This window comes from Oryctolagus cuniculus, chromosome 13 (assembly GCF_051225735.1).
Source record: "Oryctolagus cuniculus isolate XC-2025 breed Fujian yellow rabbit chromosome 13, ASM5122573v1, whole genome shotgun sequence".
NCBI lineage: Eukaryota > Metazoa > Chordata > Mammalia > Lagomorpha > Leporidae > Oryctolagus > Oryctolagus cuniculus.
Genome location: NC_142879.1, coordinates 18,999,323 through 19,017,275, shown reverse-complemented (window position 1 = coordinate 19,017,275; position 17,953 = coordinate 18,999,323). Strand labels below are relative to the sequence as shown.

At 58.1% G+C, this 17,953-nt stretch overlaps 2 long non-coding RNA genes across 19 annotated transcripts; one reads left to right on the top strand and one right to left on the bottom strand.

Annotated features, from left to right (window-relative positions):
- Positions 1 to 78: 78 nt before the first annotated feature.
- On the bottom strand, positions 79 to 16,388 carry LOC103351000 (uncharacterized). Of its 18 annotated transcripts, none has more exons than XR_016218820.1 (6): positions 8,809 to 8,951; positions 3,635 to 3,787; positions 2,481 to 3,221; positions 2,158 to 2,279; positions 939 to 1,116; positions 79 to 436 (listed from the first exon to the last, which is right to left on the bottom strand). It is a non-coding gene; the product is annotated as an uncharacterized LOC103351000 (long non-coding RNA). The 18 variants fall into 18 exon arrangements; XR_016218821.1 differs by having other exon boundaries at positions 2,555 to 3,221; XR_016218824.1 differs by lacking the exons at positions 2,481 to 3,221; positions 8,809 to 8,951 and adding an exon at positions 16,188 to 16,276.
- Positions 1,009 to 2,123, top strand: LOC138844923 (uncharacterized). The gene is made up of 2 exons (XR_011381352.1): positions 1,009 to 1,144; positions 2,039 to 2,123. It is a non-coding gene; the product is annotated as an uncharacterized LOC138844923 (long non-coding RNA).
- Positions 16,389 to 17,953: the final 1,565 nt, after the last annotated feature.

The window sequence follows — 17,953 nt, the reverse complement described above, 5'->3', positions numbered from 1 at the left end:
CGTCTGCACCCGCGGCTCCAGGCCAGCCGGTCGTGAGGGTCAGAAACAGGAAGCAAGAGCACAAGGAAAAACACTGTATTATTATTGTAAAGATTTGTTTTTTATTTTATTTGAAAAGCAGACTTACAGAGAAGCAGAGGCAGAGAGAGAGAGAGAAAGAGAGAAGTCTTCCATCTGCTGGTTCACTCTCCAGATGGCCACAATGGCCGGAGCTGGGCTGATCCGAAGCCAGGAGCCAGGAGCTTCTTCCAGGTCTCCCACATGAACGCAGGGACCCAAGGACCTGGGCCATCCTCCACTGCTTTCCCAGGCCATATCGGATAACTGGATCGGAAGTGGAGCAGCCGGGACCGGTGCCCACATGGGATGGCAGCACTGCAGGCAGTGGCTTTACCCGCTACACCACAGCAATGGCCCCCAACACTGTCTTTAAAACCTGCCAACCAGGAGGACAGGAAGGAGGGGATTTTTAAGATGTCTGTCTTTCGACCCGGCCCCGCCCCGCCCCAAGTGAACCAAGAACAAGGACAGAAATAGGTAAGGCCAAGACCGTTCTGGTGGGGGGAAGTGGAAAAGCAGCCATTGCGTGAATGGGAGGCTTGGTACAGCTCAGCCAAGCAGAGGGTTTTCCAAGCCTGCAGGTCACCGCGAGTCTCATGGCCCCAAGGACCGTTGTGGAGAGTCAGCCGAAGGCTGGAGGAAAGTGTGAGGGCTGAAAGTCAGCCAGTGCCACCACCTGCTCTCAGGAGAGAAGAGGAAGGCCCTGCAGTGCAGGTGCTTGATGCCAGCAACAGAAGAGCTTCCTGCCGGCTGCTGGAAGTGACGGTGGCCGTGGCACATGGCAGGGTAAGGGGCGCAAGCTCCTCCCCCCAAGGCAGCATCGAACCTGAGCACCCGGGCCTCACGACTGCCCATGGGATGTCCAGGTGCAGACTCACCTGCTGCAGGCACCGTGGGCACCGCCCAGACATCAGTGGCTGAAGTCATCAGGGTTCTCCGGGCCCTGGGGTCAACCACAGGCGACATGAGGGCTGGGAGGGTCTCGGGTCCCACAGTGCAGCCCTGGACTCCTCCTCAGTTCCTGCCTGAATCCCATCTACGTAGCTCAAACTGGAACTGTGCAAGGTTTTAATGGAATTAAAAGGTAAGTGGATTTTGGTGCAAAATGTTTTGAATTCATGCTTATTTTTTATCATAGTATGCATTTTTGACAAGCTTTTTGAAGTACCCTCATGTATTGTTTGGTTTGCACAGCATTTAAGCATTTTATTTTATTTTTTTAAGATTTATTTTTTATTTATTTGAAAGGCAGAGTTACAGAGAGAGGTAGAGACAGAGAGAGAGGTCTTCCATCTGCTGGTTCACTCCCCAGATGGCCACAACAGCCGGAGCTGCGCTGATCCAAAGTCAGGAGCCAGGAGCTTCCTCCTGGTCTCCCATGTGGGTGCAGGGGCCCAAGGACTTGGGGCATCTTTACTGCTTTCCCAGGCCATAGCAGAGAGCTGAATAGGAAGTGGAGCAGCCAGGACTAGAACCGGTGCCCATATGGGATGCCGGCGCTTCAAGCCAGGGCTTTAACCTGCTGTGCCACAGCGCCGGCCCAGCATTTTAAAAATCAGTTGTTGGGGTGGGCCTTGTGCTGCAGCGAGCTAAGTTGCTTCCTCTTGGGGTGCTCACCTCCCCGATCAGAGTGCCTGGTTGAGTTTTGGCTACTTCACTTCTGATCCGGCTTCCTGCTAATGCGCATCGTGGGAGGCAGCCAATGGTGGTTCAAGCCCTTGAGTCCCTGCCACCCACGTGGGAGGTCCAGACAAAAATCCTGGCTCCCGGCTTCAGCGCCCCGGTCCCGGCTGTTGCAGGCATTTGGAGAGTAAACCAGCAGGTGGAAGATCTCTCTCTCTCTCTCTCTCTCTCTCTCTCTCTTGCTCTACTTTTCAAATAAATAAAATATGCACTATAAAAAATGTTTAAAGAAAATGCAGGAGTCTGTATTTTAAAAAATAGTTGTCAATAATTACTTATTGCTTTATATTTTTAGAAATCTAAAATGTCTACAACAGCAGGGGCCAGGCCAGGGCTAAAGCCAAAGCCAGGCGTCAGGATTTCGATCCAGATCTCCCACGGGGGTGGCAGGAACCCAGCTACCCAGGTCCTCACCTGCTGCCTCCCAGGGTGTGCATCACAGCAGCAGGCATGAAGAGAGGAGCGCAGAGCCTAGAACCCTGACCTGGCCCGGAGGCATCCCAGCGGCGCCTTAGCCACCATTGCAGATGCTCGTGCTGTGGAAAAACACACGCATTTCAGACGCATGTATTTCAAACCATCTTACATCAACAAACCCCAGTTCTGGTTACTGCCGGCTGCCAGAAGCAGGGCTTTCAGAAATCATCCACGCATGACGTTTAATTTTTAGATGAAGAAAGGAGGCCACGAGAGGTGCTGGCAACCCCACGGCAGATGGAAGAGGCCAGACCGCCCACCTGGTCTGGGGCTTGTCCCTGGGCTGGACGCTGGCTGCATTCACTGAAATTGGCTCACTCGATGTTTTGCTTACTCAAGGACTCTGGGCACACAGTGGTGAGCTCCGCAGCTGGTCTGAGCATTGGCAGCGTCCACCCAGAGGTGGTCCCCGGGCCGGAGGGTAGGGGATGGTCACTTGGGAAGGTGGGGCAGGTGGACTAAAAGCTCAGGGGCAGACGGAGCTCAGGTGCTTGTACTGATGCCGACATCTCCACGGTGGGCAGCAGGGATCTGGGCAGAGAGAGACGGTGGGCCTCGCAGGAGCAAGACAGTCAGTTGGTGAGGAGTGACCGGGAGGGCAGAGTGACTTCAGAGAGGGGAGGGGACAGTGGTCAGGCAGAGCAAGAAGAGCCGTCCTGCCACCTGGACCTGAGGGGTACAGACTGTTGGCAGAGTGGCTCCAGGGCCAGTGTTGCGGCGCTGTGGGTTAAGCCACCACCTGTGATGTCGGCATCCCACATCCCAGTGCTGCTTGGAATCCTGGCTGCTCCACTTCTGATCCAGCTCCCTGCAAATGGCCTGGGAAAGCAACAGAGGATGGCCCAAGTGCCGGGGTCCCTGCATGGGAGACTCAGATGCAGTTCCAGAGACCTGCTTTCAACTGGGTCCAGCTGCAGGCCATTGAGGCCACCTGGGGAGTGAACCAGGCAATGGAAGATTCTCTCTCTCTCTCTCTCTCTCTCTCTCTCTCTCTGTTTTTCCTGCCAAATAAAAAATAAATAAGTAAAGCTTAGCAGCCCAGGCTCCGTGTGAGGTGGCCGCAGGCACAGGCAGTCAATGCCAGCCGGCCGAGGAACTACTCAGAGGAGCAGAGAGCAGAGGGCGCTGGAGCCGGGGGAGGGGGGAGGTGCCCAGTGGTTCAGAAGGGAGGCTGTGGGCTTCGGGAGGGCAGGGAGCAGGACTCGCCGTGGGGAGGGGAGCGTGTGCCCCTGGGACAGCGGCCTGCGTCTGCAGAGGGAGGGAGGTGTGGTTCCAGACTGGCCCTGGAGCTCCCGGAAGGAGGCTGGGCAGCGGAGACAAGGGACGGAGCATTGGTCGGGCCAGGGACCTCCATATCGGGGCCCTGGCTTTGGGCTCCCCAAACCCACCTCTTTATCCCCTCCCTGTCACTCACTGTCGGCCGCCGGCAGGGGTGGCTGTGAGGTGTCCTGGGGTCCTCAAGCCTGCAAGGTGGCCGATGTCTGGCAGGCCCCCCCGCAGGGCTGGACTCCCTGTGCCTGGGCAGGGCAACGTTCCGTGTTTCTTCCCGTCCTCGGCCAGCCTGGCCCTGGGGAGGGTGCAGGCAGAGGAAGGAAGGATGGCTGAGGGTGGATGAAAGAGAGCAAGAGAGAGAGGAGGGAGGCGCTGGGGGAGGGGCAAGAGGGATGGACAGATGGCTAGACCAGGGTTCGGCTGGAAAGGTCTGGGGCGCTGTGTTCTTGCTCTGTGACCGCCCAGGCGCGTCCCAGGAGCAAAAGGATCGGAGCGATCTGCTGGGAGTTGTTCCCTGGGGGCCCCGGGACTGTGACCTCCCACACCTGCCTCGGCCGAAAGTGCCGGAAACTCCACAGGGGAACACATGGACTTGGGGACAGCAGCAGATCTGAGGCTGAATTTATTGCCCCCTTCCCAAAAGTAGAGGACAGACACATTGTAAACCTGCTCCTCACCCCCGGGGGCCCAGGGCAAGCCCACGTCGGCTCCAGACAGAAAACAAGCGAAGAGGCCCTGGGCCCGTCCGGGCTCCCCAGATGTCGCTCTGGCAGAGCCATAATGGGGCCGGGCGCCTGCGGCGGGGAGAGGAAGCTGGCGTCACAGCTGTGAGAGCCGAGGCCCCGGGGGGCGAGGGCTGAGGTGTGGAGGAAGACAGATCAGAAAGGGGACAGGAAGAAGAGGCACCACAGTGTCCCCCGCTGGCGTGGCCCTGCGTCCCAGGTATTGCTCTATTGCACCTCGCACCCAGGTCCATGCGGAGCCAGGGGTTCGGTTCCTATTGTCCAGATCCAGAAGCCAGAGAGAAGGCTGGACTAGGAGGAAGCTCCCTGAGCCTCCGTTTGCAAATCCGGGACAAGAGCATGCTGGGCCCAGAGAGCAACTCTGTCTCTTCCTTCATCTGTCGTGTCTGGTCTACTCCGACGGCTCCCGGGCTCCACTGGAGTATGCCGTCACTCCCATCAAGGGACAAATCTCTTGATTGGGTGATGGATCCTGATATCCGCTTAAGGGCCCAGTCCTGCCAATCATCCTTTTACTGGGGTAAAGGTTTATTTACTTAAGACATAGAGTGACAGAGAGAGACAAAGAGAGAGGTCTTCCATCTGCTGGTTTCAGTCTCCAAATGGCCACAACAACTAGGACGGGGCCAGGCCAAAGCCAGGAACTCCATCCAGGTCTCCCATGAGGCTGGCAGGGACCTAAGCACTCGTACCATCTTCTGCTGGTTTCCCAGGAGCATTAGCAGGTAGGCAGATTGGACGCAAGCAGCTGGAACGCGAACCGTTCCTCCAATATAGAATGCCAGCGTCGCATGCAGAGGCTTAACCTTCTGTGCCACCATGCTGGCCCCAATCAGCCTTTTGGAAAGTCTTCTACTTGGCATCATCTGAGCCACCACCGTTAGATGCTCTGGACGGCACCAGCCGTGGCCTCTGCCGGCAGTGCTGCCTGTCACGCCCGTTCCGTAGCCCGTTCCCATCCTCTGCCGGCACAGCTCCTTCTACCTCATCTCTCTCCCGCCCGGAAACCCTGATGAGTCCCTTCAAAGGAAGGGTGAACGTGCAGTTCTTAGCCTGGCCTCCAGCCCTTCCCAGTGTGGCCCAGCCTCTGATCCCGCTAACCCATTCTCGGTTTGTCAGCTTCACACTTGGCGAGTTGATACCCTTGTGCCTTTACTCACGGTGTTGGTGGGGCCTGGAATTCTCTCTGTCCACTCCTTCACCTGTCGAAAGCCTACGGATCCTTCAACGCTTGGCTTCCACACTGCCTCCTGTGTGAAGCCCGCCTGGATTCACCACCAACCCCAGCCCCTCTGTGCCCAGGACCGTTTGTGTGTAACTCTGCCGGCTCGTTCCTGGCATTACGATTTGTCGTGTGGGCCCGAGAGGTTATGTTTCCTTAAAGGCAGAGACCAGGTTCTCTATCTGCACGTCGGTGCCTGGCACACACTGTGGCCCCCAGCACACAGTAGGTACTCGGGGAGCCTTTACCAAACCTGGCTGAATTAATTAGCTGCAGGTAGTGACACATAAAGAGAGAAAACATCATTCTCCTGTATTGTTTAAGGGACAAGGAAGGCCCGGGGGTTGGTGGACATGTCAGTCTCTAAAAGGGGCCATGGGTGGTAGACAGGGAGTAGGGTGGGCCTCCCCCACTCTCTCCACTAAGAATAAGGCTGGAGGGGTGTCTGCCCGGAGCCTGAGACTGAGTGGTCTGAGTTCCTTGTCCCTTCCATCTCGTTCCAGTGGTGGCCCACTGCTACGGCTCAAAGCTAAGCTTCTGAACTGACTTGTAGCTAGTTTATCCCAGTGTGCTGGGCATACATGCCTGGGAGCCGGTGCAATCCTAGCTATGCCATCTTGAGCAAGTTATGAAAGCTCTCTGTGCCTTGGTTTCCTTATCTGCAAAATGAAGCCCAGAGCGGCTCGCCCCTCACCAAGTTGCTGGGAGGGTTAAATGGGTATACAGTAGTCCCAACACTGCCTAGCACATAACAGCAGTCAGTATGCATTAACTATTTTTTTTTGACAGACAGAGTGGACAGTGAGAGAGAGACAGAGAGAAAGGTCTTCCTTTGCTGTTGGTTCACCCTCTAATGGCCGCCGCGGTCGGTGCGCTGTGGCGGGATCACCGCACTGATCCGATGGCAGGAGCCAGGTGCTTATCCTGGTCTCCCACGCAGTGCAGGGCCCAAGCACTTGGGCCATCCTCCACTGCACTCCCTGGCCACAGCAGAGAGCTGGCCTGGAAGAGGGGCAACTGGGACAGAACCCGGTGCCCCGACCGGGACTAGAACCCGGTGTGCCGGCGCCGCAATGCGGAGGATTAGCCTATTGAGCCGCGGCGCCGGCCAGCATTAACTATTATTTTAAAAAAGATTATTTTAAAGGCAGAGTGACAGAGAAAGTTACAGAGAAAGAGACAGAGATCTTCCATCCACTGGTTCACTCTCCAAATGGCCACAGCATCTAGAGCTGGGTCAATCAGAATCCAGGAGCCAGGAGCTTCTTCTAGGTCTCCCAAGTGGGTGCAGGGACCCAGTCATTTGGACCATCTTGCATTGCTTTCCCAAGTACATTAGCAGGAAGCTGGATTGGAAGTGGAGCAGCTGGGACTCAAACTGGCGCCCATATGGGATGCTGGCATCACAGGCAGCAGCTTAATCCACTATGCTACAACACCAGCCCCATGCGTTACCTATTAATATCTATAATTTATCCTTTGTTCATTTCCCAGAAGAACCCGAGATAGCTTAAAATATTAAACTCCATCCGAAAGAGGACAATTATACGTATGCTTCTGTTATGTTAGAGACAAGGAACTACTTAGCAGTGGGAAAGACATTTGTGTATTGGTCTGAAGTTGCTATTTCATTGACTCCTAAATTCATCTCTGAGCTTCCAAGAAGTCAAGGCAAAAAGGGAAATACATTCATCATGAGGTTCTTATTTTGAAATAGAAGAAAGCATTCAAGTCAGTCTGTTAAAATAGCCCCCACGTACTGATCCATACATTCCTCGAGGGGGAATTTATGGTGGGACTCTCATATTGGAATACTGACTTCACAGCAGGAAAACCTGACCAAGAGTGTGAAGTTACTCTAGCTGGCACTTAGCGTCGTCCATGCACGCTCAGGCTGAGCCTTAATGCAAGCCCACGGTGGCAACAGCAGTCAGGGTGAGGCTCACCACCACCACCTCCACGTTTCTTTCTACCCCGGCTCAGGGCTTCCTTCCCTCTGCTGGGGCTTGGGAGCTCCCTTGAGGTCAAAGTTTGAGCCCTGCTGAATCTGAGGACAGTCAGGTGGCTCCGGTGCCAGCAGGAGGAGCCCACAGCGGCAGCAAGGGAGGGGGTGTGTCTAAGTGGGTTTTGAGAAGACTGAGCCCCCAAATTTGGAGAACGATGACCTCAGTGGGAATGGGTACGTGCCCAGAAAGAGGACTCCCTGCACTGCCATCCCCGTTCCAGCTTCCGGAATCAAAGAGGGCTCTGCGGCGCCTAAGCAGAGGTCCGGGAAGCCTGCCTCCACCGCCACACCACCCCTGCCATGTCAGTCGGCTCAGCGGCATCGGGGAGGGTCCGAAGGAGCAGACCTGCTCTGCGGAAGAAAACAGGGGAGGAGTAAAACCCAGAGAGAGAAGAGAGCGCTGAGACCTCGCAGCGCCATTTAGGCGGCAGGGGTGGGGGCTGCAGCCGGCATTAGGGAGGAAGGCGAGGGAACTGTTAAGAACACAGACGCCCAGCACTCCACTTGCAAGCTCTTTGCTGTACTAACCCTCTCCGGGGACCCAACCCTTCAGCAGAATCCTTGATGCACGTGCAGACCCCGTAAGGGGTGCTTCTGTAGGGAGAGGGAAAGCGCTGGGATCCACCGCGCGCAGCACGGCGCACGTGGTCTGCGAGCCCCTGCAAAACTGAACTGTCTTGAGAAAAAGAGCTCAGAGCCAGAGGTGCAGATGAAAGGAAGCCTCCCCCACCCTCCACCCCCTCTCAGCATGGTCTGAGAAGAGCACAGGGCTCCCGTTGAACTTAGCGCGAAGCCTGGAGCCAGTCTTGCCCAGCAGCTGACACAGGTTACTCATTGGTGCCATCAGGTGTCGTCCAGAGTCCCTGCTCGCCACTTGGCCTCTCCCTGGCAGGGCTGTCCCGTGGGGCTCCTGAAGCCAGGAGTGGGGAGGAAGGCTGGGCGAGCGAGCCCCCAGAGAGTTCTCTCGTCTGGCCTGGGCGGATGACTCACTGCCCTTTAAATATGGGTCATAAATCAATCGCTTGATCTCTGGATCTGAACACCTTTTGTCCGGGTCCTAGAGAGATCAAAGTAGGGAGACTGGGTCCCCACGGTCAGGGTGGAAGGTGGGAGCGCCTCTGGTTTGGGGGGGTGCTTGGAGTTCCCAAGCACAGCACACAGAGGTCCCGGAGGCAAAGCTGCCCGCAAACAGAGCACCCTGGGCAGGGGTGCGCTGTGCAAACACAGCTGGCAGTTAACCCCAGGCGCCACAGCTGGAGCAGGAAATGGCCTGCTGGGGCTGGGAGATCTGAGCCCAAGCATTCCCACGGCAGCTGGCCTGCTCACCTGTCGGGGAGCCTGCTCACCTGTGGGCTCGCGCCTTGTGGCAGTTCTGGTCCCCTCCTGGGCTGTAACTGGCAGGGTTATCTCAGGCCTGCTCACCACCGGCTTAACTAACAGAGCCCCAAACAAACAGCCCCCCCAGCCCTGGGAGCCGGAGACAAACACCAGATGACTGTGTTTACAAAGCTTCAGCCAGCCGGCAGGTCAAAGGGCAGCCCGGAGCAGCTGGGCCAGGCCCCAGAGAGGCAGGTTGGGGGCTGGAGGGGGGGGGCTCCGCCCCAGCAGGGGCACCACGTGACCACCTGGGGCCTGAAGGGCGCTTGGCAGCCCAGGAAGCCTTTAGCCGACAGGGAGCGAGGAGCCGCGCACAGAGGCCCCAGGCTCTGTGTTTTATGGAGAAGGAAGTTGAGGTCACAGGGGAACTTACGGGCCACGCTGAGGGGGCCTGCACTTGCGGCGCCCACGCGCTGTCCGTTCTGGTCCCCTCCCCTCCCCTCCCCTCCCCCCCACCCCCGCTAGGGAAATCTGGGGCTGTCCCAGGGCCGCCGTGAAAGGCCAGCTGGTCATGTGCATTTCAGGCTCGCTCGGCGCGCGTCCTCCAAGGCCGGCTCAGGCCTGTCCGGGCAGGCCCGCCCGTCGCCGCCCCGGCCGGAGCCTGCGCCCATATAAGGGCAGCGCTTCCCGGCGGCCCGGCCGTGACGCGCCGCGGTCCACGTCAGCGGTCGGCGGGCGGGCGGTCGCCCGCTCCAAAACCAGTGACGCGAGCGGGACGGAGGCGGCCGCGCCCGCCGGGTTAACTCCTGCGCGGCCGGCGCGCGAGCTAGCCAGCGCCGGTCTACCGGGTGCGTCCGGTCCGTGGTGGGCAGAGGGATCGGGGGCTTGGGCTCCTCTTTGGGGGTCTGGGGGAGGCCCCGGCGGCGCCTCTGTCTCGCTCGGGGCAAGGCTGATGCCGGAGCGAGGCTTCCCTCTGGGGCCCAGGGACTCCCAACTTCGCTCCCCGCCCCCCCCCCCCCCCCCCGCAAAGCGGAGGCTTTGTCCTCAGGGACAGGCCGGCCCTGGGACCCCGGGGGTCTTCTGCAGCGGCTGAGAGGGCCGGCTTCCCCCAACCCAGCCAGGGGCCACGTAGGGGACCGACTGGAGGAGAAGCCCAAATAAGGAGGTGCGGCGGAGCAGAGCCTGCTTGTGGGCCCGCCTCTCCTGAAAGTGTGTGTGTGTGTGTAGTGTATGCACACATGCCTGCACATATGTGTGCACGCATCTGTTCATGTGTACATGTACAGTATGTGCATGTACATGCCGGTGTCTGTGTGCATGCATTGTGTGGCTCATACATGTATGTTTGTATGTGCAGCATGTGCCCGTGGCATATGTGTGCGTGTATGTACGTGCATGTATGTGTACCCATAACTAGTGTGCATGTATGTAGCTCTTTTGTATGCATATATGTAGTAGTCTGTTGCACACATGTGTGTTTATGTGTACGTATGTGCACACATGTATGTATGTATCGTGTATGTGTGGATAGTGTGTATGCCTGTTGCGCATGTGTAAATGTGGGTGTGGCACTGTGTGGTGGGGGGGGAGGAGATGAGCACCTGAGTAGTGAAGGATTGTAAGACCCCTGAGACCCCCGAGACAGGGATGCAGTGCAGAGGGTGTGAGATAAACAGGATGCAATGGGAGGGTCAGACCCCTACCCAGGGTTCAGCGGTGATGGGCTGGGGGCCTGGGGAGCTGGGCTGCCTTGTTTGAGAGAGCTGCTCAGGCTGCCGGGCAAGTCCCAAGGCCTCCTAGGCCACCCCTTTACACGCACAGTGTCCTCCCCTCCCCCCTCCCCTGTCCCAGACCCACTTCCCCCCTGTACTTCCCCTGAGCCCTGTCTCTAGCTGGGAGAGAGTGGGCGGGGTGGAGACCTCCCCACCCCCAAACTTGGGGTCCAGTGATGGAGCGGGAGTGGGGGGAGCGAGCTGGGGGAGCGGGATTGGCAGAGGATGGGGCAAGTCTGCAGGGTCCGGTCCCTGAGCCCAGCCTGGTTGGTGAAGATGGCTTCCAGCCTGGGAACGGAAAAGGCTGCAGGAGTGGGGTGGGGCCTCTCTCCGCAGGAGCTGGGGCCTGGGGCTGGAGGGCGCAGTGTCCTGTCCTGCCAGTGCTGCCTGAGCTTATGCGTGTGGACTTTGGGACCAAGGCGCGGCCACTCGCTGTGAGGTCTTGCGCAAGTCCTTATCCTCTCTGAACTTCCCTCTGCCCCCCTGCCACCACCTCTCCTCGGTGGCCAGCCTGGCCCGGGAGAAGGAGCAGTGCTATGGAAACACAGGTGTGCATACCTGCCCCCCACCCCCTCCCCCGTGTCACTTAGCCCTCTGAGCTGTGGAAATCCTTGTCAGAGGACAACACTTCCCTATGGTGTCCCTCACCCTGAGGGTCCAGAGATCTGAGTTGGTGAGTGTGTGGGGAGGGGGGCTCCTGCCTCTGAGGCCTCCCCTGGGGAGCTCCAGCCCCCCCACCGGCCTCTTCCTGGGTGCCCGGGGAGGGGGGAGAAGCAAACACTGCCTGAGAGTGAAGTCCCACTTCCGCTAGTGGAGCCTACGCTAGCCCTGCCCACCCCCACCCCCCCCCCCAGGCAACCCACTTCCTCCTCTGCTGCTCACGGAAACAAAGAACAGCTGTCCTGGCCGGGATTGGCCCAAACACCAGAGGCTCGGCCTCACCCCCCACCTCTGTCCGCAGTGAGCCCCTCACCTACACCGCTCCCGTGGCAGCCCACAGGCCCACACCTGCCCCCTGTGGGCGTGGGCTCCACCATCCACTGGGCCACACCGGCTCACGCACCTCTGTCCCGGTGCTCGGCCCCTGGCCCCTGTACACACACTGCTCGCCACCAGGACTGTCCCTGTGTGGCCTCGTACAGCCCTGAGGAGACAGCCTGGGAGAAAACAAGGCCTCACGGGCGGCCAACTGTAGCCCAAGTTCATGGCCACTCAGGAACCCCTCTGAGCCTGCTTTTTTTTTTTTTTATTTGTAAATGAATGACAGCCAACTCTGCTCCCAGAGCAGCTGTCACATCGAACAGGTTATAAATGGGGCCTCCGTGGTGCTCCTAGTGTGATTTGTTTTAAGTGCAAAGGGAGGACAGTTTCTTTACATTAAAGATTTGTTTGAAAAGCAGAGTGACAGAGAGACAGAAGAGAAGGAGATCTTGCACCTACTGGTTTCAGTCCCCAAATAGCCCCAAGGCTGGAGCTGGGCCAGGCCAAGGCCAGGGGCCTTGAACTCTGTCCAGCTCTCTCAGGTGGGTGGCAGGGACCCAGGCGCTTGGGTTATTATCCACCAGTGCCTTAGCAGGGAGCTGGATCAGAGGCAGAGCATCCGGGACTCGAATCAGCACCCAGATATGGGTGTTGTGATTTCTCCGGCCACCCCTCAGCCCCAGGTCCCCACCAGCCACCCTCCCTGTGAGTGACCCTGTGTTCCTGGAAGCCCACAGAAAGACTGGCCTCCTTGGGCCACTGAGCCAGCCCCAGCCTTACTCAACTTACATAGGAGCGGGCACCTATCACTTGGGGGTGTGGGAAACACCCACGGTGCTGTCCAGGGTTTGTGTCCTTGTCCCATCTGCTCTGCCTCTCCTAGGGGTGTGAGAGAGAAGCTTTCTCCTCTGACACTGATCCACAGCCCCCGTGCACCTCTGTGTCCTCTCGTGCACTGAATGGACGCGTGAGTTTGGGGCAGGGCTCGCGCAGACGCTTTCATGGGACAAAACCTTTGTACCACGCGGGACTTGGGGGACAGATGGCTCTCTGGCTCTGAAGCAGCTTTTCTGTTGTTCCCCTTTCATGAATCAAGCTAATTTTGGATTCACTGGGATCCAGTAATGAACTTGGGAAGGCAGCTGCCTGTGGGAGGAGCCGGGAGAACTGGGCAGGGCCAAGCCCCCAGGAGCCTCTTAGAGAACATTTGGCGCAAGCAGCAGGCGGAAGGGTTCTTAACAGCCTTGACCTCCAGCCCAGGTGACCTGCAGGTGTGGCCTGGGACAAGCTCACCCTGCAGCTTCCAGTCGGAAGACATTACTGTGGGGCTGCTCACTATGGCCAGGGCCCCTCCTGCCACACAGGGCTCCTTCCCGTGAGCTGAGCGCTCAGCAGGGGGTCCACTGGACGTCCCTGCTGCTTGGGTTCAAATCTTAGCTTGAAGCAGTCACCGCCTGCTGTCTGTGACTTTGTCCTCTTCCTTAACATGGACATTAGAGTGGTGTCACATGGCATTGTTTTTATTTTAAAGATGTATTTATTTATTTGAAAGTCAGAGTTACAGAGAGGCAGAGAGAAAGAGAGGTCTTCCGTTACACTGGTTCACTCCCCAAAGGGCTGCAACGGCCAGAGCTGGGCCAATCCGAAGCCAGCAACCAGGAGCTTCTTCTGGGTCTCCCATGTGGGTGCAGGGGCCCAAGGACTTGGGTCATTCTCCACTGCTTTCCCAGGCCATAGCAGAGAGCTGGATTGGCAGTGAAGCAGCCGGGTCTCGAACCAGTGCCCACATGAGATGCCGGCGTCGCAGGTGGAAGCTTAGCCCGCTACACCACAGCGCCGGCCCCCTCCCTGATTCTGACACCTTTGATTCAGACCAGCACGCATGCACATGGCCCTCGCCCGCGTACACACAGCGTGGATGCAGATGACATTCATTCCTACATACCACGTGATGTGTGGATAGCACAGTGCAGGGCACGGCTGGGTCTCCGGCCTGTGAACCCAGACTCAGCCAGCGGAGAAGGCTGTCCCAGCTTCGTGCCATGAAGACTGCGTGCTAACTGAAGCGGGGGGGGGGGGGGGGGGGCGGAGAGTCGTTCCCGGGAGTTAGAGGGCCCAATAGCCTTTGCACTGTCAGAAGCCTGCCTGGCCAGGTGCTCCTGACTTGGTCCATTCATCCCCTCCCCTGCCCAGCAGTTAGGATACAACACTGGTTACTCCCAGAACTTCACGTTCACTGTGTTCATTCACCTTCACAACCGTGCCTACTGCCCTACGGAGACTTCATCAAAGCAGTGGCCTGCCTCCCTGCCCAGCGGGCCCTAGACGGGGTGGGTGTCCCGGCCGTCCTTGCCCTGGGCCACTCCAGGGAGGCAGCGGCAAGGTGGCTCCATGGGGGAGGGGCTCAGGGCCGAGTAAGAGCAGATGACCTCATCACAGGCTGAGTCAACGGGTTATTTGGAGCAGCCACCACGGGGACAGCGCTGGCCGTGTCAGACCTGGCTCATCCTCAGCTCTGCAGACAATTCCCCGTGATCTCTGACCTCCCCGAGCAGGGGGGAGTGGATGACACGCTTGCTAGAGCGAAAATGCGCAGGGTCAGGTGCACTCTCAGCCTAAAACAAGAAATTCCCCCCCGAGGGGGCAGCTCTGGCCTGGAAGTCCTGGGGCACCTGCGCTGGCTGTGGGCCTGGGGGGACGTGAAGTAGCCGACTGGGCTCCTGGCCGGGGTTCATGATCCTGTGCTCACACGGCAGGGGCACAGGGCCTGGCGCCGGCAGGCAGGAGCCCCACGGATGCCCTGGCTCGGTCCCCTCCGTAATGAAAGCTGCAAGCTTGGGTGGCCTGTGACGTTCTCTGTCCCAAGCGACTCCAACTCCTCCCTCCTTTTGTCATTTGCTTTCAATGTATTAACCTCATATGCATCCTTTTCAAGCCTTTTTATTCAATTTCATTCAACCTTCTCGGAGCAACTGGTTAGTACAGGCAGGACGCTGAGTTGGTGTAAGAAAATCAGTGGTGGGTCGGCGCTGTGGCACAGTGGGTTAAAGCCCTGGCCTGAAGCACCACCGGCATCCCATATGGGCGCAGGTTCGAGTCTCGGCTGCTCCTCTTCCGATCCAGCTCTCTGCTGTGGCCTTGGATAGCAGTGGAAGATGCCCCAAGTCCTTGGGCCCCTGCACCCGCGTGGGAGACCCAGAAGAAGGTCCTGGCTCTTGGCTTTGGATTGGTGCAGCTCCTGCCATTGCGGCCAATTGGGGAGTGAACCAGCGGATGGAAAACCTCTCTGGTCTCTGCCTCTCTCTGTAACTCTGTCTTTCAACTAGATAAAATAAATCTTTAAAAAAAAATCAGTAGTGAGGCCTGCATTGTGACGTAGAGGGTTAAGCTGCCACCTGCAATGCCGGCACCCCATATGGGCACCGGTTCGAGACCCAGCTGCTCCACTTCCGATCCAGCTCCCTGCTAATGCACCTGGGAAAGCAGCCCAAGTGCTTGAACCCCTGCCATCTATATAGGAGACCTGGAAGAAGCTCCTGGTGTCTGGCTTTGGCCTAACCTAGCCCTGGCCATTGAGGCTGTTTGGTGGCATGAACCAGTGGATGGAAGACCTCTCTCTCTCTCTCTCTCTCTCTGTCTTTCAAATAGACTTTAAAAAAAATCAGTGGTGTCCAAGAGAGCTGATCTCAGCCTGCTTCCTGCCTAGGATGCGATGACAGGCAGCGAGACGGGGGAAGCCCCCTGGGGAAGGGACAGAGGAAAGATTCCAGTGGGCAGAGCAAGTCTCCCTGAACAGACAAAAAAGGTCACTCTGTTCCAGGAAGCATGGAGCATTGCATAGGGGAGCAGCCTCCAAGTAGTCATTTCTCATACACCAACCCTGTGCAAGATAAGTTATGCATACCATCGCATTTCATTCTTGAAACAGCCATTTGGATAAGTAGCCCATTTTACAGATGAACAAACTAAGGTTCAGGGCCATGCTCAGAGCCATGCCATGGGGTAGAGCTGTCTCAGCCACAAGTGTGTCTGACCCCAGGGCCTATGCTCTTTTAACCAACTGATACACGAAGGGCTGAGGCATCGAATCTTGCTTAGGGTCCAGCCCTGCTGGCCTATCTGGACCCTCCTGGGCCCTCCCCTGGCCTGCAGGAGAGCTGCCCACGAGAGGCCTTGGGGGGCTGATTCCATCCAGCTTTCATGGCCCAGATGCTGTGCTCACCCTTCTTGTGGCCGTCAATGTTTAATGGCAGCAGGGGCCTTATCTTGGTTACCCAAGGCGGCTCAATTACCCCGGCTCGCTCGGGGACCTGGGGCCTGGGGAAGGCGGCAGATGGCAGACCCAGCAGAGTTGCGGAGAGAGGAGGGGTCATGGGCATGGAGAGGCGAGAGCGTGGGGAGAAGCGGAGTGGCCGCGCTCTGCTCCCCCGCCCCTCATAGGCACTCCCGAGCTGCCCCCGGCACACACTCCCTGGCCCCCCCAGGAGGACCCCAGGAGGACAGGGGGGTGGGGGAGGGGTTTCTGTGGGGCTTCTGAGTCCACTCTGGTGTCCCCTACGCGTCAGCAGCTCGGCTCCTATTTCAGGAGGAAACACAGGCTTATCTGTCCCGGTGGCCTGGAGGGGGCAGGGGCGCGGCGCAGGGGTCACACTTACCCTAGCCTTGGCACAAGCCCACTACGGCTCTGTGAGCTGGGGGGCCCCGGCCCTGGGGCCTGGCTCTTGAGTACCCCAGGGGGAGGGACGGGTTCCTGGGGCTCCCGCAGGGCCCAGGGGATGCCTGGAGCGCAGAGTCAACTTCTATTTGGGGAGCCGAACGTCACAGTCCAGCAGCAGGCGCAGAAGCCACTTGTGTGTGATCTGAGAGACCAGCGTGGTGACCTGGCCTCCCAGGAGACGGCGCACAGTGGACATGCTGCCTTCTCCAGTCTCCCCAAGTCTCCCCCCCACCCCATGTCCTTGCCCTCCTGCCTTCCCCCTGTCGAGGAGCACCCAGGCCCAGGTGTCGGAGGGTGGGGGCTTAGGACAGATAGCCAGGGCCCCCACCAGAACCGAGGGCCCAGAGCGGTCCTGGGCCTGGGGGTGGGAGAGGGCAGGGAGGCCCAGTGGGTGGGAGTGGGTCACCTGCCCCAGGGGGCTCCCTGCCTGGTGGGAGTGAGCGTAAAGGGCAGGATCCTTTCCTGGGGAGACTCTGCAGTGGGGGCAGTGCCGCCGCAGGTGCAGGTGATTCCACAGGGAAGTCTCTCCCAGCTCAGCGGGGAGAGGGCTGGCTTGGCGGACCCCGAACGGCCAGCGCGTTGCACAGATGGTCAGCTCCTGGGCTGGGGTTTGGAAGGCTGAGATTCCAGAGACTGGGAGATTCTGGAGGCTGTTCCTGGGACTCCGAGAGCCTGGAGACACACCTGGTCTCTCTGCTCCAAAAGCCCTCACCTGTCACTCATTGGGGTGTCCATAGCAACAAAGGTCCGCCTCCTGATCTCTTCCTTTCCTCCTTAACGTACCTGCTTGGTCTCCCATCATAGCCTTCACCCCTAAAGTAGCACAGCCCCTGTCGTGTTAGTGACGTGAATAACAGCAAGCTGACATGTTAGCAACATGTGTAACAGCAGCCTGATGTGTGAGTGACAAGTGTAACAGCCCCTGATATGTCAGTGACGTGTGTAACAGAGGCCTCGACATATTAGTGACATGTGTAACTGTCCTTGAGGTGTTAGTAACATGTGTAACAGCAACCTGACATGTTAGGAACATGTGTAACAGCAGCCTGTCATGTTAGTGATGTGTGTAACAGCCCCTGGCGTGTTAGTGATGTAACAGCCCCTGACATGTGAGTGAGTGATGTAACAGCCTCTGTTGTGTTAGTGACATGTTAGTGACATGTGTAACAGCCCTGACGTGTGAGTGACATGTGTAGCGGCCCTGATGTGTGAGTGATATGTGTAGCGGCCCTGACATGTGAGTGACCTGTGTAACGGCCCTGACGTGTAGGTGACATGTGTAACGGCCCTGATGTGTGAGTGACATGTGTAGCAGCCCTGACATGTGAATGACCTGTGTAACGGCCCTGACGTGTAGGTGACATGTGTAACGGCCCTGATGTGTGGCATGTGTAGCGGCTCTGACATGTGAGTGACCTGTGTAACGGCCCTGACATGTAGGTGACATGTGTAATGGCCCTGATGTGTGACATGTGTAGTGGCCCTGACATGTGAGTGAGTGATGTGAGTAACAGCCTCTGTTGTGTTAGTGGCATGTTAGTGATGTGTATAACAGCCCTGATATGTGAGTGACGTGTGTAACGGCCCTGACATGTGAGTGACAACAGCCCTGACGTGTGAGTGACAACAGCCCTGACGTGTGAGTGACTGTGTAATGCCCCTGACCTGTGGATGATGTGTGTGTGAGTGACGTGTGTAGCGGCC